The sequence below is a fragment of the Hyperoodon ampullatus genome (genome assembly GCF_949752795.1).
Source record: "Hyperoodon ampullatus genome assembly, chromosome: 5".
Lineage (NCBI taxonomy): Eukaryota > Metazoa > Chordata > Mammalia > Artiodactyla > Ziphiidae > Hyperoodon > Hyperoodon ampullatus.
This window is the reverse complement of record NC_136918.1, coordinates 6,528,368-6,553,485: the sequence shown is the minus strand read 5'-3', so window position 1 is coordinate 6,553,485 and position 25,118 is coordinate 6,528,368.

Genomic DNA, 25,118 nt, shown 5'->3' with positions numbered 1-25,118 from the left:
TGGGCAGTTTCTATCTCATGATCCTGCTTGTCTCATATTTTAAGTGTACATCACAGTAGCCATATTAGTATAACATTCATTACCTGATGGCAAATGTAGTGATCGTGATGATTCACTCCCCAACGTCTAGTCTACCTCTGTATTAGTTTGCTAGGGCTGCCATAATAAAGTACCAAAAGTGAGTGACTTAAACAAAAGAAATTTATTGTCTTATAGTTCTGGAGGCTAGAAGTCCAAGATCAAAGTGTCTGAAGGGCTGGTTCCTTTGAACAGCTGTGAGGAAGAATCTACTCCCAGCCTCTCCCCTAGCTCCTAGTGGTTTGATGGCAATTGTTGGTGTTCCTTGGCTTCTGCTGCATCACCCCAATAGCTGCCTTCATCTTCACATACTGTTCTCCCTGTGTGCAGTCTCCCTGTGTCCAAGCTTCCCTTTTTATAAGGATAACAAGCATATTGGAGTAGGGGTCCACCCTCCTCCAGTATGACCTCATCTTAGCTAATACGTCTACAATGACCCTATTTCCAAATAAGGTCACCTTCAGAAGTACTGCAGGTTAAGACTTCAACATGGAAATTTGGGAGATGGGAAATGGGGACACAGTTCAACCCATAACAACTCCCCAAAACTGGTATAAGCCAATATGGTTCTTCACCACCTTGTTGGTTACAGGTTTAGAAGTGGGCATGTAGTTTAGGACCAGCCAATGAGACCTGAAGGGAAGCCTTCCAGGACCTTGCAGAAGAAGCTTCCTGGTTCCTAAAGAAAGAGCCACAAAAATAGACTTCTTTCTTGCAGTGTTGACAAAGTCTGGGTGTGACATCTAGAATCTCCGCAGCCATCATACCCCTACCCTGAGAATACACCAACACATAAAAGCCTGCAGAACAAAAAGAATCACAGAGCAGCCGAGTGCCCCAGATGAGCTGGCATTTCATTTTTCACCACAGAGACCACGCACTGCTGGAGCTGGACAGAGAGGGCGGGAGGAAACCTGGGAAGGCAGACCCTGTCTGTCTGGTGAGGCCAGGATCTGAAGCACTCCCTGGATGGCAGTTTGTTCCCATAGGAGATGTCTTACTCATCATGAAGAATACAGATGAGGAAGGAGCCAAGTCCACACTGCAGCCCCCGCTCAGGACATGTTAGCGCGAGTTCGTGTGCCTGACGCATAGTGAAGCCAAACACAGCAAAACGTCGGAGTTTGGAGCATAGAAAGGTTTATTGCAGGGCCATACAAGGAGATGGGTAGCTCATGCCCTAAAAAGCCCCAAGCTCCCCGAAGGGTTTCAGCAAAGCATTTTTAAAAGCCAGGTGAGGGAGGGGTGTGTCCCAGAGTAAGTGATCAGCTCGGGCACAATTCTCCGATTGGCTGAAGGTGAGGTAACCAGGCAGTGTCACAGGGGTTAACCTTATCAGTCCGTAGGCTCCAGGAGACCTGGGACTATGCACTCATGGTCATCAAGTAGTTAACATCTTCCATTTGCGGGGGCAGGGTTCACATATGTAAAACAACTCAGGAAATGTGCATCAAATGCTGTTATCTAGGTACTTCAGAGAGGAATTAAAGCAGAGGTTATGACGGAAGGCCTGTCCCGGAAAGACCCATAGGGTCCTGCTGGGTTACAGAAAGACATACCAAAATGTGTAGCCCCCAACCAAAAGTAGGGGACTGAGAAGTTAGATTGTCTGTTGTTGTTGTTTTCACTGCTTTTAGTCTGATGGAAAGAACAGGAAAACTAGAAATTCAAGAAGGCGGGCTGCTGCCAAGTACCATTGTTCTCTGGAAGCCATTGATGGGTCTGCTGTGCTGGGGAAGAGAGCAGGTCAGCGCCTCTGCTTTAGACACTCAGAGACCCTGAGTGACTGTCCTCCGAGAAAGGACAGTGTCCCCATGCAACACACAACATTTTGCAGGGTGGGGGGTTGTGCCAGAGGGGAAACAGAGACCACTCTGAATTCACCATCCTTCTTCTCTAGCTCTAGACAGACACGAAGCTTCCCTTTCCGTTCACAGCTGGACCACAGGCCCAGGCCCAAGGTCCCAGAGGATCTGTCTCTTCCCTTGGACTTTCATATGCAACTGCTTCTTGAGTCCTGCCATTTCTTCACTCCTAGACTGTAATCTTGGAGTGAAGGAGCTGATAAGTGGAGCCCAGAGCAATCATCTAGCCCAAGCCTTTCATTTTGGAGAAGATGCCCAAAGAAGGAAGTTGACTTGTCCAAGGTCACACAGGATGTTAGTGACCAAAATGTGCTGAAGAAAGACCCAGCTGAGGGCTGGTGTTAGAAAAAGCTGGCCAGGAGACACATTATGGCCCAGGTTTATGCTTATATTTCTTACTAAAGAGAAGCAGAGGGAAGGGGCAAGGTACATGTCAATGAGGCACAAGGTGAAGAAATACACAGGGAAAGGAATTAATCTTCAAAAAGCCCCACCTCTCTTCTGGGTATGAGACACTTTACCTGTAACTCCAGTTTACCCCTATTTTACTGATGAGAAAACTGAGGCCCAGTAAGGTTGTCCAGAGAGGTTAAGTGACTTGCTCAATGGCACACAGCCCATCTCTAGTAGAGCCAGGGTGAGAAGCCAAGTCTCTGTATAATGCCCTTGATGTTCATACCTTCTCTCTAAACCCCCCAGGCTCCCAGCAGGTCATATCAAGGTTACAGCCAACCTCCTAGCAGGTATACCACCATGGGGTTCTCCACAAGTCAAGTAACCTCCACATCACCCCTAGATTACTTTTCCCAGAACATCCCTGTTTAAAGTTGACAGAACACCGTATAAGTGGAATTGTGTAATTATGTGTCTGCCTTCGTTCACTTACCATGTTTTTGAGATTCACTCATGTTTTGCATGTTCATCCCTTTTTTTAAAGTTGCTGCATAGCATTGCATTGTATGGACATGCCACAGCCTTTCATCCATTCACCAGCTGATGGGCATTTGGACTGCTCCCAGTTTTTGGCTACTATGAATAAAGCTGCTATGAACATTCACATACAAGCAGTGTGAGGACTTATGCTTTCATTTCTCTTGGGTAAATACATAGGAGTAGAATTTCTAGGAATTGTATTAAGTATGTGTTTTACTTTATAAGAAACTGCCAAACTATTTTCCCAAGTGGCCTTATGATTTTACATTCACACCAGCAGTGTATGAAAGTTTCAGTTGCTCCATATTCTTGACAACCCTTGGTATTATCTTTTTAATTTTAGTCATCTAGTGGGTGTGTGGTAGTATCTCACAGTGTTTTTGACTGGCATTGAGCACCTTTTCACGTGTTTATTTGACATCTATATATGTTCTTTATTAAAGTATTTGTTCAAGTCTTCAGTCCATTTTTTAAATTGCGTTGCTTGTTTTCTCATTATTGAGTTGTAAGAAATGTTTCATGTATTCTAGATACAAGTCCATTGTTAGATATATGTTTTGCAAACATTTTCTATTAGTCTGGGGCTTGCTGTTTCATTTTCTTAACAGTGTCTTTTGAAGTCACTGTCCTTTTTTTTTTTTTTTTTTTTTTTTTGTGGTACGCAGGCCTTTCACCACTGTGGCCTCTCCCGTTGCAGAGCACAGGCTCCGGACGTGCAGGCTCAGCGGCCACGGCTCACGGGCCCAGCCACTCCGTGACATGTGGGACCCTCCCGGACCGGGGCACGAACCCGTGTCCCCTGCTTCGGCAGGCGGACTTTCAACCACTGCACCACCAGGGAAGCCCCGAAGACACTGTCTTTTAATGAAGTTCAATTTAATCATTTTTTCTTTTATGATTCATAATTTTTGTGTCCTATTTAAGAAATCTTTGCCTAACCCAAGATCATTAAGGTTTTATTCTGTATTTTCTTCTAGAAGTCTTTTAGTTGGCTCTTACATTTAAGTCTATGATCCATTTCATGTTAATTGTTGTATATAGTGTCACATAAGGGTCAAGGATTGTGTTTTTGCACAATATCCAACTGTCAACCCTTCTATTCTTGAGGCTCCTGATACTGAAAAAAAAGAAGCTACACCAAAACAGAATCTTAAAATATTCTCAAGTATTTTAAGTGGTCACATTTAATAAGTTAGTACTCTTAACCTCAAATTGTGATGAGACAGTGATTATATGTAAAATCTCATTTGCTCAAATTATCTCAAGGTCCCTGAAGACAGCCCCCCCCCGCCACAAGCCTTCTTCCATCAGTCAACCTGTAGCTCCCAAGGGCCTGAGCTATTATCTTCACATTCCCTACACTCTTCAGAAGGACTGGAGGGCAGGCAGGGACTCACAAGAGATGGATAGATATGTTACCCATATCCATATTACACAGCATGTACAAACGGAAATAACATGCTACTATCCTCATTTTACAGTTGCAGAAACTGAGGCCCTGAAGTTTTAAGTTCCTTAGCCAAGGTCACTGAATGACGAAACTGCAGGGGAGCTGGGATTTGAGGCCAGATATGCAGAGACTAGAGCTCTGTTCCCCACCCCTAACCATCTCTCCACAGAGCCAGGCTTGATACTTGTGATCCCATTCATGTGGGTTCCTGAACCCCTGCTCACGTGATCATTTCAGTTGGATGGAAGTGACTTTTGCCAGTTTTATGGGAATAAAGGGAAGAGGGTGTTTCTTCAATAAATAAAGAATATAAAACCAGGTTGTAAAAGTAATTTTCCTTCAGACTTTTTATTTTCAAAAATTTCAAACAGAATACTGAATGAGGATGACTGTCGTGTTATACACCTAGATTAACAGCTGTTAACATTTCGCCACATTTGCTTTACTTTATAGACTTTTCCTCAGAATTATTTGAGAGTAAGTTGCAGACATCACCCTTAAAACACTTCACCCTTATATAGTTCAGCATGTATCTCCTAAGAACAAAGATGTTCTTCTACAGAATAATGATACCATGATTACACCTAAGGAAATTAATAATTTCCTGGTGTCTAATATCCAGTTCGAGTTCAGATCTCCTCAAATGTCTCCAAAATGACTTTTATAACTTTTTAAAAATCAGAATCCCATCAAGGATTGACACATGGTATTTTGTTTTGTGTTTTTATGACACTGACTTTGTAAAGAGTCCAGGCCAATTTTCTTGTAGAACATTCTTGATGTTTCCTGGTGGTGTGCTTTCACTTACTCCTCTCTCTGTAGAGGAAAGAGTTTTCAGCTTAGACATCCTGGTTCCTTTAACCAGCCTCATCTGCATTTGAACCATTATTATGTGAGTAAGAAATACACTGTACTTATACTTTTTAAAAAAGCTCTGGCTGTCCACACCAGCTGAAAAATGAGATGCTTTACTTTTACAGTCATATAACAGCAACAATAATGATAACCTAAAGGTTTACCTTCCCAAACTATTGACTGCTAGCCAGGAGCTGGGTAAGATGCAAAGAGCCACCAGAGAAGGCCAGTCTTCCATGGCACTTGGCTCCAGGAGTTGTCAGGCATAAGTGGAGAGAGAGCCATGGCTCCCAGCCTCCCAGTGACACGCTGAGCCCTGGGAATCAGAAATGGGAGGGATGCCTGGGATTACATGAATTTCTTGGTAAACAAAGGCTGTGAAGTGCAGAGAGGCAACAGGTCCCTTGGCAGAGAGCAGGACAGGCATTCAGGAGACCTGGCTTCTAAGCCCAACCACCCCTAACAGCAGCCTGCCTTCTTGGACCTTCCCCCCAGTGTATGATGGGGGATATGCCCAGGTGATCTCCACGGTTACCAAATATGACCTTATGGGAGAGCTCAGGAAAAAACGGGGCACGTGACAGGACACACCACCAACCTGAAGGCAACCCCATCGGCCAAAACTGGAACAAAATGAGAAATAAGTAAGGACTGTGTAATAATCCATAAAATAAAATAAACATCCATGATTCCATACTGATATAAATTTTCAATTGCATAAATAAGTAAATGGGGAAGAAAGGACAGCTCTTCCTTAAAGAATTCCCAGAAATAAATGTAGAAGAAATGAGAAATGTAAACAATCACGATTAGGCAAACACCACAGTAATAGTTATCACAGGCAAAACCTACCGATGGATGCTCAAATTAGTATGAGAAAGTTGGAGGAGAAACAGAATATTTGCATAGTTTCAAAGTATTTCCCCTGAGATGTTTATTAATTATAAAGGGAAAATAACAATTTTACAGTAGAGAAACCCAGCAGACACCACCTTAACCAACTGCTCAAGGTTAATTATCGCCAGTAAAAAGGCATATTGACATCATCTACCCCCAATATGTACGCTGAGAAGGTCACATCACTCTGAGATATTCCTGCCAAAAATCCTTAACCTCAATCTAGTAGTGAGAAACATCCAACAAACCCCAATTGACAGATATTCTACAATATAACTGACCAGTATGCTTTAAAAACGGCAGTCACCAAAGATGAGGAAAGACTAAGAAACGGTCACAGGCTGGTAGAGACTAGGAGATGTGGCAACTAAATGCAATGTGAGAGCCACATCAGTGGAAGAAGCGGTGAAATTCAAATCATAATAGTGCTAAGAATAACATTCATAGTACCACTGTTAATTTCATGGGGTTTTTTGGTTTGTTTGTTTGTCTGTTTTGTTTTGTTTTTTTGTGGTACGCAGGCCTCTCACTGTTATGGCCTCTCCCGTTGCGGAGCACAGGCTCCGGACGTGCAGGCTCAGCGGCCATGGCTCACGGGTCCAGCCGCTCCGCGGCATGTGGGATCTTCCCGGACCGGGACACGAACCCGTGTCCCCTGCATCGGCAGGCGGACTCTCAACCACTGCGCCACCAGGGAAGCCCAATTTCATGGTTTTGATCACCGCACTACGGCTAGGTAAGATGTTAACATTTACTTCTAGAGAAGCTGAGAGATGGGTCCTTTCGGGGCAACTTTTCTGTCAGTCAAATTTCATTTCAAGATAAAAAGTGGAAAAAAAATACTGCTGTATACTTAAGTGAAGTAGAAGTTCCCCTAGACACTGTGGTCTGAGGGACACAGGTAGGAGTCCCCTGCTTTCACAGTTTCCTCTCCAACCTGTCAAGATGTCTGAAATCCCATCAGTCAAGACGCATGCCTCTCAACTAAGGTCCAAATAGTCATGCAACAGATATTTACTGAGCACTTTCTACATTCAGGCAACTATTAGGTACTAGGGATAGGTGGAGAAAAAGACAGATGAGACACCTCTTCCCCCGGAGCTTATAAAAATCTTAGTATGAATTAGTTGGTTTGCTCCATTTTCTACAGCAGCCACAAATCAGGCTACTAAGGAGGGGGAAATTTCAACAAGTAAAAGAGGGAAGGTTTAGAGCATGGGGCAGGTGCCGTATGCAGAAGGTAGGTCTGCATAGGGGCTTCTAGAAGTTCCAAGATCGGAGCATGGCACTGAGACAAACAGGTTGGGGCACTGGGCGGCAATACAGCCCCTACCCTGGGTGTGAAGACCAGCTAAGAGGTGAGTGCACGTGAGCCCTGAATTGAACCTGAAATAATAGGAATAGCCAACACCTGTAGAGCACTGACTATGCAGCAGGTACTGTTCTCATGGTTTGAGAAATGATGACTCATTTGACCCATCTAGCAATCCTATGAGACAAGGTACTATTACTATCCCCTTTTATAGATAAAGAAACTGAGGCACTAGGAATTTAGAAATTTGCCCAAGGTCCCACAGCGGGTATGTGGTGGAGCTGGGCCATGGACCGGGGCTGTTTGGCTCCTGAGTCCATGCACTTAACATCCATGCTCTAATGCTTCTCCCAGAGCTAAGGGGAAACACTTTGGCACAGGGCAGGAAGAAGAGTGCCACAGAGCCAGGACAAAGGCCTTCTCTGCATCTAAAGGAGCAAAAAGAAAAAACCCCGAATCTTGTTTTGTATGAGTGCCTGCTATGTGTTAGACAATGCCCATGGCTTTTCATGTATTAGACATGTAACACTCATACTTCTGAGGTCCTGTCATTCCTTTTTTACAGATGAGGAAGCCGAGGCTTAGAGAGGTTAAGTATTTTGCCCAAGGTCATATAATTCTAGTATTAGGTGAATCTAGGATTTAGCGGATTTGTGGAAAGAGACTTGGAGGCTATCAGTCTCACCCATGGCCTAGTACTATATAAGCCCTCTCTCTCTCTCTCTCCCTCTCTTTCTCTCCTCCTCTCTTCTTCTCTCCCTCTCTCCCTCCCCTTCACACAATAAAGTTTATTATTTGATGCCCACAATATAGATCTTGAGTATGGCATTGTGCAGCCCTGAGCTTTAACAGTGCATGTTTAAATACATTTAATCCAATGTGTATTTCAAGGTAATTAATCTCCATGCAGTGGGAGAATGCTCGGGTTTCCCAGCACATCATAACACATTTGAATCTGCAGAGGGAATGATTTGCTCACTCTGCAGTAGGTTGAGAAAGAAAGATTCACTTAAAGGCTTTTAGAGCTGACTCCCCGGTGTTAACAAGCAAAGATGCTGCCACTGAGGAGAACAAAAGCACTGTCTAGTGGCTGAAACTATTTATGCAGAGACAGAATATGGCTAACAATTGTAGGACAGGATACCGGCTTCTTTGTTTGGGGTTTTTTGGAGGGGATGCCCTGCAAATATCTGAGAAAATAATATATATATATACATATATATGTTATGTATCAAATAACATGACCACTTTTAAAAATAAATTTACTTATTTATTTATCTGTCTATTTATTTATTTATTTATTTATTTATTTTTGGCTGTGTTGGGTCTTCGTTGCTGTGCACGGGTTTTCTCTAGTTGCTGCAAGCGGGGGCTACTTTTCGTTGCGGTGCACGGGCTTCTCATCATGGTGGCTTCTCTTGTTGCAGAGCACGGGGTTTAGGCATGGGGGCTCAGTAGTTGTGGCTCGCAAGCTCTAGAGCGCAGGCTCAGTAGTTGTGGCGCGTGGGTTTCGTTGCTCCGCGGCATGTAGGATCTACCCAGACCAGGGCTTGAACCCCTCTCCCCTGCATTGGCAGGCTGATTCTTAACCACTGTGCCACCAGGGAAGTCCCCATCACCATTTTTTATGGAGATGAGAGTGGGATGGGGATAAGAATAGGTGAGAATTATGGTCACACACCCACATGTCCCTGCCTGGATCCTGTAACCCTTCTGTGAGGTGTTGAAATGACTGTGTTTGTTGAAAGTTGAGTTTGAGGCCACAGAATTCCATGGAGTTAATAGACCTTCAGTGATTTCCAACCCATGACATTAGTAGTCGTAATAGCCACCATCAACTGAAGGCTTATGGCTGTGACCATGTGTGTATATAAGTATGTTGTATGCCATATATATATATGGCTCAGAACTTAAGCAACTTGCCCAAGGTCACACAACCTGTCAAAACCAAGCCTACTAACTCCTGAACGCATGTTATTAACCTCCATATTACACTGCCTTTGTGGCACATATTACACTGCAGTGACCTTGTGTTACTGGCATCCAATCAACTAATATTGTATATCCACTTGATGCATGGTACTGTGCTTGGTACTGTTGAGAGAACACACACACACACACACACACACAGAGTATGATGCCCATCCTTGAGAATTAAATAGTTTTATTGGATAAGGTAATGCATAATTGGTTAAGAAATTAAGTAATATCAATATATATATGCATATGTATTCAAGCCGACAGAACAACCTTAGAAGATAAGGCATTAAGACAATGCTTGTTTAATTGCCAAATAGTATTGACAAGAATGGTCATGATAAAGTTTAATTCAGGGGACATATGGGGGGGATTTGAAAGCTGGGTAAGATTTAGGTGGGCTGGGGCTGCAGGTAGTGCTTTCCCAGGTGGAGCCTACCCCAGAGGGTCATGAAATATGGTGAAGTAGCCAGAAAACACTGGGATGGGGGCTCAGAGACCCAGAGACTCAGTCACTGGCTTGCTGGGCATGCTTAGATCAGGAATCCTTCCCTATTTGTGCCTCAGTCTCTCCACTTGTAAAATCTTTAGGGTGTTGGCTCCTCTAGGAACCTCCTTGGTCTGAAATTCTATCATGCCACAAGCCTGGATGTCTGAGTCCCAGTCCATAAAGAGCTGCAGGGTGTTAGGGAGTTTTATTGGTGGTGAACTGGCTGAGCTGTCGCTTCAGTGGCTCATCCCTTGGGTGAAGGAGAGGCAAGTCGCCCCACCCACACTCATAAACGTGCTGAGGGCGCCCCCTCATGGTCAATGGCAGCACACCCTCTGGGGTGGTCTGGAGAACCAAAGACACGCAACACCCTTGCCCAGATAGTGGGTATGGCATTTCATAAAAAGATGTTTTTCCTGGCATCACAACTTGGTGCATTGCACCCATGTCACTGTGTAAAAGAAGGAACACAACACAGTATAGATAAGAACCCCACCTGCCAAGTACAGCCAATTGGTGTGTACTTTCCCATGAATGGTCTGAAGTTCCCAAAATATACATGCTCACTTCTATCTCCAGGATTTGAGCATGCTGCTCTTCCTGTTCAGAACAGACCACACACTCATACTCATTCATACGTTACTAGGCATATGCATATATATACCTTTATTCACAATATTCACTGTCATTTATTCAATTATTACCAAGGGGTATACAAATATTTATCCCAGTCTGTAGCTTGTCTTTTTATCCTCTTTACAGGGTCTTTCACAGATCAAAAAGTTTTCAATTTTGATGAAGTCCAATTTATCAATTTTTCCTTTTATGGATTGTGCTTTTGGTGCCAAGCTTAAGAACTCTTTGCCTAGCTCTAGATATGAAGATTTTTCTCCTATTTTTCCTCTGTAGTTTCATGTTTTACATTTAAGTCCATGATCCATCTTGAGTCTATTTTTATGCAAAGTATGAGACTTAGTGTGAGGTTCTCTTTTTTCCCTCTATGGATATTCAACTGCTCCAGTACCATTCGTTGAAAAGCCCATATTTCTTCAATTGAATTGTGTTTGCACTTCTGTTAAAAATCAGTACAGCATCTATGTATGCATCTATTTCTGGATTCTCTCTTCTGTTCCTTTGATCTATGTGAATATCCCTCTTCCAATACCACATGGTCTTGTTACTGTAGCTACATAATAAGACTTAAAAAGACCATTCCTCTCACTTTTCCTTTTAAAATTGTTTTAGCCATTCTAGTTCCGTTGCCTTTCAATATAAATTTTAGAATAATCTCGTCTATATGTACAAAATACTTTGCTGGAATTTTGATAGGAATTGCAAATATGTACAAATCTTTGCATCAATCTGGGGAGACTTGACACCTCTACTATGTTGAGTCTTCTAATCCGTGAGCAAGAGATGTCTCTCCACTTATTTTAGATCTTCTTTATTTTATCAGTGTTACATAGTTTTCAGCATACAAGTTTTATACATGTTTTGCTACATTTACATCTAAGTATTTAATTTTTAAAGCAATTGTAAATGGTATTGTATTTTTAATTTCATTGTCTACATGTTCATTGCTAGTATATAGCAACAAATTATTCTTGTATGTTTATCTTATATCCTGCAAATTTGCTAAACTCACTTATTAGTTATAGTTATATGGAGATTACTTGAGATTTTCTATATAGACACCCATGTCATCTGTAAATAGGAATAGTTTTATTTCTTCCTTTCCAATATGTATGCTTTTTATTTTTCTTTTCTTGCCTTATTGTATGAGTTAGAACTTCTATCACTATGTTGAATAAGAATGATGAAAATAGACATCTTTGCCTTGTTCCTGATCTTAGGGGGAAAGTATTCAATCCTTTGCCATTAAGTATAATGTTAGCTAAAGGTTTTTATAGATGCTTTGTATCAAGTTGAGGAATTTTCCCTCTATTCCAACTTTTCTGAGAGATTTTATCATGAAGAGGTGTTGCAATTTGTCACATGCTTCTTCTGCATCAACTGATACCATCATGTGATTTTTTTTGGCCCATTCATGTGGTGGATTACACTTTTTTCAAATATTGAAGCAGCCTTGCATTCCTGGTAAATAAACCCCACTTGGCCCTGGTGTATAATTATTTTTATGTATTGCTGAATTATATGTGCTAATATTTTTTGAGACTTTTTGTTTCTAAGTTCATGAGGGATATTGGTCTGTAGGGTTTTTACTTTTATTTTTGGTACTATCTCTGCCTAGTTTTGGTATTAGGGTAACACTAGCTTTATAAAATGAAGTGAAAAGTTCTCTATTTTCTTTTTTCTAGAAGAGACTGTGTAGAATTAGCGTTAACTTGTCATTAAACATTTGGTAGAATTCTCCAGTGAAATCATTTGGGCCTGGAGAGTTTTAAAATTATAAACTCAATTTTCTTAATAGTCATAAAGCTATTCAAATTGTCTATTTCATATTAGATGAGTTGTGGTAATTTGTGTTTCTTTTAGAAATTGACCCATTTCATCTAAGTGGTCATATTTATGTAGAGTCATTTGTAGTATTCCTTTATTATCCTTTTGATGTCAGCACAGAGTCTGTATTCATTTCTGTTATTGGTAATTTGCGTCTCCTCTCTTTTTTGTTCCTTCGTCAGTCTTGCTAGAGAGTTGTCTATTATTGATTTCAAAGAACAAGCTCTTTGCTTCATTGATTTTCTCTATTATTTTTCTGTTTTCATTTCACTGATTTCTGCTCTTATCTTTATTTCAGTTGACCCCTGACCAATGCGGGGGCAGAGGGCGCTGACGCTTCGCACAGTAAAAAATCCCCGTATAACTTTGCAATCGGCCCTCCATATCTGGGTTCCACATCCACAGATTCAACCAACCACAGATCGCGCACTACTGTAGTACATATTAATTGAAAAAAATCTGGACCCACGCAGTTCAAACCCACGTTGTTAAAGGGTCAACTTTTTTTTCTTTCTGCTTAAGCGTTTTGGGTTTATTTTGCTCTTCTTTTTCTAGGTTCTTGAGACGGAAACATAGGTAATTGATTTGAGATTTCCTCTTTGCTAATGTAGCCATTTAGTGCTATAAACGTCCCTGTCAGCACTGCCTTAGCCGTGATCCACAAATTTTGATATGTTTTATTTTCATTTTCGTTCCTTTCAATGTATTTTTTTCTTTCCCTTGAGATTTCCTCTGTGATCCATTGATTATTTAGATGTGTATCATCTAGTTTTCAAGTGTTTGGAGATTTTCCTGTTATCTTGCAGTTATTGATTTCTAGTTTGATTCAATTGTCATCAGATAACACACTCTGTATTATTTAAATTCTTTAAAAATTTTTTCTTTAGAATTTTTGTTCTATGGCCCAAGATATGGTTTATCTTGGTGTATATTCTGTGAGCATTTGGAAAGAATGTGTATTCTGGTATTGTATGGTAGAATGGTCTATATATGTTGATTAGATACTGTTTGTTGATGATGTTGTTCAGTTCATAGAGTTCTCTTATGTCCTTGCTGACTTTCTGTCTAGTTGTTTTTACCAGTCGTTGAGAGAGGGGTGTTGAAGTCTCCAGCTATCATTTGTTTAATTCTCTGTTCAGTTCTGTCACTTTTTGCCTTACATAGTTTGTGGCACTATTTTTGGTGCATACACATTTGGGATTGCTGTGTCTTTTTTATTGCTATAATCATTATATAATTTCCCTCTCTGTCTCTGGAAACTCTTTGCTCTGAAGTCTATCTAATATAATGTAGCCATCTATGCTTTCTGTTGACTAATGTTTGTATGATATACCTTATTCCATCCGTTTCCTTTCAATCTGCCTGTGTCATTATATTTGAAGGGAGTTTCCTATAGATAACATGTCATTGGGTCAGTTTTTAATCCACTCTGCCAATTCTTGTTTTTTAACTAGCGTCATCTATATTCAGACCATTTACATTTAGTGTAACTATTGATCTGTCAAGACATAAGTTTGTCATTTTATTTTTTGTTTTCTATTTGCTCTGTTTTTCACTTCTGTCTCCTTTTTCCTGCCTACCTGTGGGTTACCTAAACTTTCTAAAGAATTCCATTTTAGCTTATCTGTAGTGTTTTTAGGATACCTCTTTGTATAGCTTTTTTAGCAGTTGGTATAGGTATTACACTATATGTATGTAACGTCACAGTCTACTGGTATTATTTTACCAGTTCACGTGAAGAAGTGTAGAAGCTTTATTACCTTTACATGTTTTCACCCTCTCTCACCAATGATATTGATATAATTGTCTTAAATATTTCCTCCACATTCATTAGAACCATATTAGACAGTGGTATACGTTTTGCCTAATTATCAAACATAGTTAGAAAACATAACAGGAAAAGGAAAGTCTATTGTATTTACCTATATTTTGCTTTCAAGTTCTTTTTTTTCACCCTGATGTTTCACATTTCCTTCTTTTATCATTTCCTTTCTGTTTAGAGAATTTCCTTTAGCCATTCTTTTAGAGCAGCAGTCCCCAACCTTTTTGGCACCAGGGACCAGTTTCATGGAAGACAATTTTTCCATGGAGTGGCTGTGGGTGTGGCGGAAATGGTTCAGGCAGTAATGCAAGTGTTGGGTAATGATGGGGAGCGGCAGATGAAGCTTTGCTTGCTTGCCCGCTGCGCACCTCCTGCTGTGCAGCCCGGTTCCTAACAGGCTGAGGACCAGTAGCAGTCCATGGCCAGGGGGTTGGGGACCCCTGTTTTAGAGCAGGTCTACTGGTGACATTTTTCTTAGTTTTCCTTCATCTGAAAATGTCTTGAGTTTCCCCTTCAATCTTGAAGGTTAGTTTTGCTTGATACAGTGTTCTGAGTTGACAGTGCCTTCTTTCAGCATATGAAAAATATTATGCTACTTCCTTTGCCTCCATGGTTTCTGATAAGAAATCTGCTATCCAGATGGTTTTCCCCCTATAAGTTGCATTTCTCTTGCTGCTTTCAAGATTTTTTTCTTTGTCTTCAGTTTTCAAAAGTTTGACTATGATATAGTCTTGGTATGGATTTCTTTGGGTTTATCATGTTTGGTGTTCTCTCAGCTTCTTGAATCTGTTGGTTTATGTCTTTTGCCAAATTTAGGAAGTTTATGGTCATTATTTCTTTGAAGATTTTTTCAGCCTCATCCTCCTTTTCCTCTCCTTCCAGGACTCTGATAACACAAATATTCTTCTTGTTATATATTTTGTTTCTTTGCTGGGACTTTCTTTTTACTTTTCATTTATTCAAGCATGTTCCTAATCGCTTGTGAAGCATTTTTAAGATGGCTGCTTTAAAATCCTTGTCAGATCATTCTAACAATTCTGGTATCTTGGTGTTGACATCTACTGATTGTATTTTCCCATTCAGTTTGTAATCTTCCTGGTTCTTGGTATGGTCAGTGATTTTCCATTGGAATCTGCACATTTTGGGTATTATGTTTGACTCTTGACCTTATTTGAACCTGCTGTTTTAGCTGACTTCCTCTGACACTGCTCTAGTGATGGGGGGAGAAGAGGGGCATCTCATTGCCAGATGCAGAGAGAAGTTCAGGTTCGCTATGTAGCCTCCTTTGACACCTAAAAGCAGGACGGGGGGAGCTCCCTGTTACTGTTAGGTGGAGGGAGGCCCCACTAAGCCTCCACTGATACCTCTCTATCTGGGAGGGGTAGGAGTGTCTCATTGTTTTTCCCCACGTGGCCTCCGCTAACATCCCAGGGAGGTGAGGGGAAGGTGGTCACCTTACTGCCAACTCTCCACTGATATCACTCCAGCAGAATGGAGGGGTACCTCCTTACTAACAGGTAGAGGGGGAAGTCCAGGCTCCCCACATTGTCTCCACACTGTGGAGAGCTGGGCCTCCTTATCATCCAGTGGGGACGAAGGATCCAGCTCTGTGCTGGCCTTCTCTGACACCACTGCAGCAAGAGGGTTGGGGCACCTCATCATAGTCTGACCAGGGTGGAAGTCTAGGCACACTACTTGGTCTTTGCTGGCATGAGGGGGGTGGGGCAGCATTTTTTTCTGTGGTGTTTGGCTAGAGTTGAATGTTTATCATCTAAAAGTTTTCTGTCTCTCTAGACTGCCTCTTTCCTGGTCCATTGACTAGTAAGAACAGGCTCTTATTTGGGCTTTTTTGTTTGTTTGTTTGTGACCATCAGTGTTTCCAGATTGCTGGCTTCTTCAGCTCCAATTCTGGGATGTATAGTAAATACAAAGAGAGAACCCAGGGAACGCACCATTGTGTTGTTATTTGGGTCTTGGGGTCCCTAGCTGGTGTCTTATACTTAGGGAGAAGACTAGGGAAAAATCCATCTATTTAATTTTCCTGGAAGTGGAAGTCAAGTACTGATATTTACAAATTTTAAAACATCCAAATTGTTGAGTTCTATGGTCTATGTCTTGTGTCCTTTCTTTTCTCACCTACACCTACTCAGTGACTAAAAGGGACTTCTGTTTTTATACAGTACATCTCATCCCTGTGGTAGTAATCATAGAATAGTTGACCATGAAAAAGGGGATGGGGGTGGGGAATTTTAGCACACTCAAAAAAAGGAAACATGAGGTGCAAAAAAAATGAGTTAATATTTTCAAAATGGTATCCTCATTTCAAATGTATTATCTTTATAACTCTTGCAGTAATCCATGAGTTAGGTATTATTATCAGTTTACGTTGAAAAGGCTGAGGTTGCTAGAGGTGGTGAACTTCCCCAAGTTAAGAAGAAGATATGAAGAGATTGAGCCAGCTATGTCTGTCCCCTTTATTAGTAAAAGCAAAGGTTTTCCCAGAACCTTCAGAACGTGGCAGACTTCTATTTGCATATCACTGGTACAATAACTATGTAACATGGCCATTCCTCACTGCAAGGAAATCTGGAAAATCTAGTCACTGTTTCAAGTGGATGGCTATAAGGAGAAGGTTGAGAATGGCTGTTGGATCCACCACCCTGCAGGTTTGCCATAATCCATAACTGTTAACCAAGGGCTTCTCCCTATGCTAGCTGACCCAAATCTCCAGGGAATCTACTTCATTTCTAAAAGGCATAGTCAATATGCTTCCATATTTGGGAAGTTTTAAAATAAATGATAGGTTTAAAGAAAATTAAACTTAACATCTTCTTCACATCCAGGAATCTGTGAAAGATGTAATGACCAGTATATGGTATGGGAGAATTTTTATATTGAACCAAAGAGGGCATGAATTTAAGCAGGTTAAAAAACATGATGTCAGGAAGTGAGCACTATGGGCACTATTAAGAGACACCACCTGTATTATGGTTCTTCATGAAACAGAACAAATACATGTGTGTGCATATATATATATATATATATATATATACACATATATATATATATACATAAAATGAAATTTATTATGAGGAATACAATTATGGAGGCTTAGAAGTCCTGTGATCTGCCATCTGCAAGCTGGAGACTCAGGTAAGACAGTGGTGTAATTCAATCTGAGTCCAAAGGTCTGAGAACGAGGGAAGCCAAAGGTCTAAGTCTCACTCCAGAAGCAGAAGATTGATGTCCCAGCTCTAACAGGTACAGAGCAAATTCTCCCTTCCTCCACTTTTTTGCCCCACACTGGGGAGGGCCATCTGCTTTACTTAGTCCAGCTCAAATATTAATTTCATCTGGAAACACCCCTGCAGACACCCCCTCCCCCCAAGATAATGTTTAGTTAAATAGCTGGGCACCCATGATCCTGTTAAGTTGACACATAAAATTAACAATCACCTTACCCTACCTTGAAAGTTACAGGAACTCTAATAGCCATATACAAAGATGAATTGACTGCCCTCTTTGTCAGCTTCAACACATCTATTGAAAGGGGCCAGTGTGTTCTCTGGATCTGTCTAGAGTCAAGCTGCAAGCTGTCACAAATAGTTTGGTGACAGGGTCACCTGTTCCTAAAGTTCAAGGAAGATCCACAGGGGTAGGGAGAAAAGGAGACACATGCTGTCAACCATGGCCAGGGCTAAGTGCCTTGTTTGGCTATGTTTTCCTTCAGGGTCACTTGGCATAGAGAATAGTCAAGCCCAGGATTTGAGGAAAAGCTCTTCCACTCTACATGATTGCTAATTGTCCAAGGAGAAAATCACAGTAGAAATAACAGGCAGATACAAGACTCCAAATGTTGGTGATAACTGTATTTAACCTTTCCTAAAGGAACGTTAGAGAGGCTTTAATACTTTGGTTGGGGGAACCCCAATGTGTGAAAAAAGAAACAGCAATTGCTGACAGAGTCACTTTCCACCTGAAGGAACCATGCCAGAATCAGTTTCTAATAGGAGGGAAGGGTACTGAGAGTGCATTGTGGGTAACAGTCACATTCGACATCACATTCTACATCTCTAAAAGCTTCTCTGGACAGACTGTAAATTACTCTGACCTTAAAGAAAATGTTCAAACTAAGGCTTTGGTTTTTATGAACATTCCACCTGGACAGTCCGACCTGGCTTCTGATAAAATAAGAAACCAACCAAGAAATCAGCTGAGCCCCACAGAGCCAAGGGTCAGGCCTGGTTTGATGATTGATTCAGACTGTTTCCTTACCACCCATATATCTAAAGAGAGAAAAGAGCATAATTTCCATAAATGATAACCAAACCCAGGGCTAATGTGGAATGGCTACTTGCTACCCCAAACTTGCTTTGGCTATTGTTAAAATCAGCGTGACATCTGGGCTTTCTTTCAGATTTCAAAACTACAGTTGAGAGGACCATACCATCTTTTGTTTGTGGGCAGGTTATTGGATACTGTACTACGCGGGGCTCTTGATTGAAAACAACAGACACTAACTCTAGGTATGTATCACATGCATATTTCCTGGGGAACAAGGCCCACCCATGATTCCACCAAGGATCTGTGTACACAGCATAGTGCCATGGGCACTTTATAGGCATCATGGTCCTGCATCCTGTCCATTGGCGCTACTGCAGCTTATCACCCTGGACATGCCCGCTATACTGTTGGATTCCACTGTGAATTATCACCAGCTAACCAGTCTCTCAAGATTCAGCTCGGACAGGAACACCTTACAGTTTGTATTGAGGCCACATGGCCATGCTTAAGTCCAAGCTGCCAGGGGATGGGGAAATCCCCCACATGTGAAGGACATACTGAGCAGCCAAACAATAATGCTCACTGTAGATGAGTTAGAAAAAAATAGGGCTTCCCTGGTGGCACAGTAGTTGAGAGTCCGCCTGCTGATGCAGGGGACACAGGTTCGTGCCCCCGTCCGGGAAGATCCCACATGCCGCGGAGCGGCTGGGCCCGTGAGCCATGGCTGCTGAGCCTGCGTGTCCGGAGTCTGTGCTCCACAACGGGAGAGGCCACAGCAGTGAGAGGCCTGCGTACCGCAAAAAAAGTAATAATAAAAAAAATAAAAATAGCTACCCTCACACGATATCCAGATAGATAGATAAATAGATATGGTGTATTAGATATATACCATATATTAGTGTGTGTGTGTGTGTGTGTATTTTTTCTGGAAATCAGTCAACAAATAATTATAGATAGTAGGTTTAGGTGTCCTCACGAAGATCTTATTTTCAACTCCTTAGCAATAGAAGACCAGCTAGAAACCTTTTCATGGGATTTGCACTGGGTCCTCTTCCAGCCTGCCAGGCCCCCGTGATTTGTACCAGTTTCCTGCCCTACACACCTCAACCCCATCCTCCAGCCCATTTTTTCTTGGTCCTTTTCTTAAACATTTACTTCTGAGCTAGATGCTGTAAAGGGACACAATATAGAAAGATGGGAAGGGAACTAACATTTACAAATTGCTCGTTTATTACTGAGTGTTCTGGGACCTGGTTAACATTATCCTTATAATAGGTAGGGCTGTTACCTTACAAGACTCATCTGGATTTGAGGCCCAGCTCTTTCACATACTGTGACCTGGAGCAAGTTATTTAAACTTGGCAACCACCAGATTTCTCATCTACAAAATGGAGATACTTTCAGGATTGCTGGATGAAACGCCAAACTCTGTGGCAGATGGCCAACTGTTGTTACTAGCCATCAGCTGAAATCTGGACTATTCTTAAGTGTCTCCTCCTCCCAGAAGCCTTCCTCAATCTCCCAAGGCAGATGGTATCCCACCCTCCTCCTTTTGTCTTTGGTTTTCACCTTCTCGGTGAAGCTCAATACAGGCAGTTAAAACTATTGAATACCAGGACTCTTCACCAAATCCCCAGCAGCACCTAACAATGTTTTGCAAACAGTAGGTCTTCTATAAAAAGCCATTGAATTGAAATAGTCAAACTAAATTCTTCATGGCAAACTATCCTTTTAGCAACCTAAATGTGCTAGTTAGTTGTCTAAATTGCTCTTTCTCAACAAAAAAAGGAGATGTTTTGCACTTAGATTCACACCAGCAAGGTTTCGATTCCACATTTAGCATATTATACAAAACCATGACAAAATAACCCTTAAACACATCCTTAGAAAGGAGCCATGCTGGAGACTGACATATGGCCTTTCCATAAATCCAACATAGCCATTTTCCACTTTGATTACTGTCAAGTACTAGAGGACACAGACGGATTGCATTTAAGGACAAGTGATAGGAATATCACGTGTTTTTAAACCCCAGACTCTCATCCACTGAGGGAACAGGTTCTCACCATGGGCGGTACAAAGGAACTGAGGTGTTTGGAAGGAAAGGCAGATTCACTTCCGGTTTGTGTTCATCCAAGAGGAGAGAGGTACTGCTAATACTATTTAAATTATTTTTTTACTTCTGAGATCAGATAGCTGAATTTGTATAAATTTAAGTGCATGATGCAATTTCACTCTGCAGTCACAGACTAAGGAACTCACTCTGTCTTAACTCACTGGTGAATCCTACTCAGGGTTTTGTTGTACACATTAGCCTTTCAGCAAATTGCAAAGAAAATGGTAGAGAATAAGACAGAGGGAAACATATTTGATCTGAAAATGTTCTAAAGCTGCATTAAGAGCCCTCTTCACTGTAATCTTTTCTCTTTTTTTTGCCATGGCTCACGGGCCCAGCCGCTCCACGGCATGTGGGATCTCCCCGGACCGGGGCACGAACCCGTGTCCCCTGCATCGGCAGGCAGACTCTCAACCACTGTGCCACCAGGGAAGCCCCTCCCTCAGATATTGACTTTACCTATATATGTATGTCTGTATGTATGTATGAATGGATATATATATATATATGATCCAATTAACATTCCCTTTATATATAAATCTTTTCAGGATAAAGTTATATCTGTATTCATTGTCAATGTCAGATGCACAAAAGTATGGCCATATTTAGCAGAGAAAACACTTTCTTCTTCCTATATTTGGATTTTAATGAATGGATCAAGCTTTATCAATATGAAGTTGCTTTGACATCAAGTGAAAAGTCCTGTAGCAGCACAGCTCAATATAATTTGGATTATCATCTCAGGTACAAAAGCATATCATGATTTCAGAGCTCAAGAACTTCATTTTTAAAACTTGGAGCTTTAACTACATTTGAATTCAAATTCAGTAATGCCCTTAGATCAACTTGAGCTGACAAATTCTTTAGAAGACAGTGGAATAAGGCAATTTGATCGAAATTATACTGTGCGGTGCCTTGTCACTCCAGATATTTCACTTTTACATTAAATTTTTTTCAATTAATTTAAAGGTAACTGCTATATGCCAGATATCCAGGCTATTTGTCATTATTATTCATTTATTTATATGCAGCACTATCATTTACAAGCACATAATTCTTAAGGAAACATAATTGCTCTAAACCTCTCAATTTGCTTATATAAAACTTTGTAATGTCTTTTCTCTAGAAAGAAAGTTAAGCATTGGTTGTCAGAGAATGTCCCCCCAGGACCTCTGCATACCATGCACACTTGGGCCTCTGCTTCTGGTCCCCTTACATCCACCAGGCTCCTTGCCCTGAGCCCCAGGACCCTCAAATTTATACAGCATTGTTTCAAGCATAATAAAGCCTCAACAAACATTTGCTGATTTAAGGTGGCTTCCTGAGAAAAAGAGCAATGCATACTGTAAAATATGCAGGAAGAACTACTTCACTGGCACACGAATGAAGTAAAAAAAGTCTAATATATCCTGCAGCCACTCCCTTTGCCCATTTCATTTGACAAGACTATAGAATCACAGACTCAAAATTCTAAAGAAACTTGGAGTAGAAAGGGACTTTAGAGTTCATTTTTCCAACATTGTTTTGTAGGTAATGAAACTGAGACCCAGAGAGTTCATTCCACAAGACAACCCTGAGTCAAAGAAGTCTCCAGGACCTGCTGGGCATGACTTAACCACAGGTTGTCTTAGCACTCCACATGTGAAGAGTTGGGTATAGAATGTCCAGGGTGTGGACCATTATGGAGGTCACTAAATGACCAAGTCCCAAAACTCTGCTGCCATATTTACAATGTCTAGCAATTCCTACCTATGAAATCACTGCCTTCATTCATTCAAGGCTCACTTTAAACCCTGCCTCCTCTAAATACGTTTATTAAAAAGACATAGAGTTAATGCCATTTTTAAGAAGGTAAAAGTATACTCGTGTCAAAAACATGACTAACAATCTGGATATTTACACTTTCAAGTAAACAAAAGTGAACATTCCCTCTATCCCAAATCCCACGTCAAACTCACACAGAGTAAATTTAACAGATTTTAAATTCTGAGAACGAAATCATACAAAGTGTACAGCACATCGTAGTTGATCAGTGCTTTTGCAATCCGTCAAAGTTTTGCCTCTGTCAGGCAACCTTATTAAGCTTCATTCTTCTTGGAAGACAGCTCAGTGGTTCTCCAATTCAATTCAGTCTCCTGCTGGTTAGTATGTGATTATGTGGTCAAGACTCCCACTTTCATTCACTTCATGCAGAAATCCAGCTGAGAACCTTAACATTTCCTTTAATAGGGAAAGTAACTGACATGGAATGATGAATCAGTAATAGAGCATGAAGATTACCCTACTTAACATTCTTCAGTGCTTCCCTAGATCCTTCAGGGTAAAGTCCAGACTTCTTAAACTGGCGATCATGGACTTTCAAGGATCTGAGCGTCATCTATCTTTCTAGTCCCATTTCTCACCCCTCCCCCTTCTTACTCTCTGGTCCAAGCATGCCAAACTACTTTTAGTTCTCTGGAAAACTTGAACTCTCAAGTCTCTCCACTTAAAATGCCCTACATATACCCTCTTGACATTTGTCTGGCTAGTTCCTAACTCATACTGTAAAGGTCCATTCAGTTGCATGCATCCATGTGGAGTGTCATCATGAAGTAATTAACGTCAACTATACCCCAAATATAGGAATAACCAATCCACTTTCAGTGAGACATCAACATTTGTCTTTTCATGACTAAACTTTTGGTAAAATAGTTTATACCCACCACTTCCACTTCTTTATCATCCAATCCTTTCTTAATCCCTTGCAAATCTGCTTCCCCTAGCATTACTCAACTGAAAAAAAAATTTTTTTTTAAGGCTGCTAGTGTCCTCGTAATCATCTAATTCACTGACAATAGGTTTTTTTTTTCTCCAAATACCAAGTTTCCTTAGGTTCTCTAAAGCCATCTAGACTGCTAGTCACCCTATTATATTCTACCTCCCTTCCCTTCTGTGGCATACAGTTTTCCTTGCTGCCTTATTCAAATTGTTCCTTTACTGTGTCATTGACTGGCTCCACTTCTTCCTCTAATTAAAGATATTCCTCTGGGTTCACTATTTTCAAAACATGAGCATTAGGATGCCTCCCAATTCCCTAACTCACAAAACAAATGCAAATTATTTGTGTACCCTGTTGATTCTAGCTTCTTAGTGAGAAAGGAAGAACTCACAGTCCAGTAAAAAGAGCATTCATTTTGGAGATAAACTTGGGTTCAGATCTCAAGTATGTCACCAACTCTGGAGCAGTGTGGCATGGAGCATATTACTCAACTCATTTGGGCCTCAGTGTTTCATCTATAAGTTGAAGAAAATAATGGCTATCTTTCAGTATTACTATATGAATTTCAGTACGCAAAGTGCATATTTCAATGTTGGGTACAAAATTGGGCACTCAATGAAATCTATTCAATATTATTATTTCCACACCCACTTCCTCCAAACTTGTATAGTATCTCACTGTTCCAATCCATTTCTTCATATGCATCAACAAAAGATAAATCTTATAGAGGGCATATATGAACACGTTTTTTTTCTGGCTTAATTTTTCCCGAGTGCTTACTGAATCAAAGCCCAATTCCTCCCTATTTAAGTAAATTTTCAGATTTAAGCCCCATCCTTCCTTTCCAGCCTTCTCCCTCACTGCCATTCTAAATGAATACCATTTTCCAAACAAACTGGATTTTTGTGGTCCAAAGGTCCACCTCAAATTCTGCCTCCTTTATGAAAATTATCTCCCCAGCTGGATATTTTATCCTGAGTATTTTATTGGTACTTCTTATAAATTGTAAACCTTTTGAAGGGAGAAACTAGGTTCTTATTCATTCTCCTACTCACCACTTTGCTAAGTGATGAGACATGTATATATTTAAAAAATACCAACTAGACTTTTCCTCAAGGAATTATTTTCACTTCCTCAGCTTCTCATGAAAGGGTGGGAATAGAATAGGGAGGGAAGGGTGTATGTAGAGTACTGACAGAGACACTGCTGGCTGAACTTCCACTTGGAATTCTCCCAGCAGCAGCAAAAAGGCAGGGTTGAAACAGTCATCCTAGAAACTGACCGGGTGAGACTTTAAGATCTGTTGATCAATTGCACCCAAACTCTTGGGAAACCCTTTCCCAATTTGCTAAGCTTGTCCATATTTCTTTTCTTTCCCAGAGTTATTTTTCTACCTTCTAGTCTTCTCTAAACTGAAGAGTAAACAAAAGATTTTATTTTAAACCCACAGTTGAACACACAGGAATATACACACATATATCTAATGTTATTTTATGTATTAGTTCATATTTGAGAATCTTATGTCTTTAAAGTGAAATTTCTTTCAACCCAAATCCAAGACTAAATTTTTATAGGTATAATCTTCAGGCAACACCTAGTATAGTGCTTTGGATACAGTACAAATTCATTATGTAATGTCTGAAAGAAGAATGAATTTATAATGCACAACTCCAGAACTTAATGTTGGTTAACTGCCATGGAAAAAAATGAGAAAATATATAGTCAAAGTGAGTGTGACACTTCGGGACTCAGCATCTTGGGTGCCTAGCGTTGTACAAAGATTTTTTTTTTTTTTAAGATGAGGAAAACTAAGACCCACAA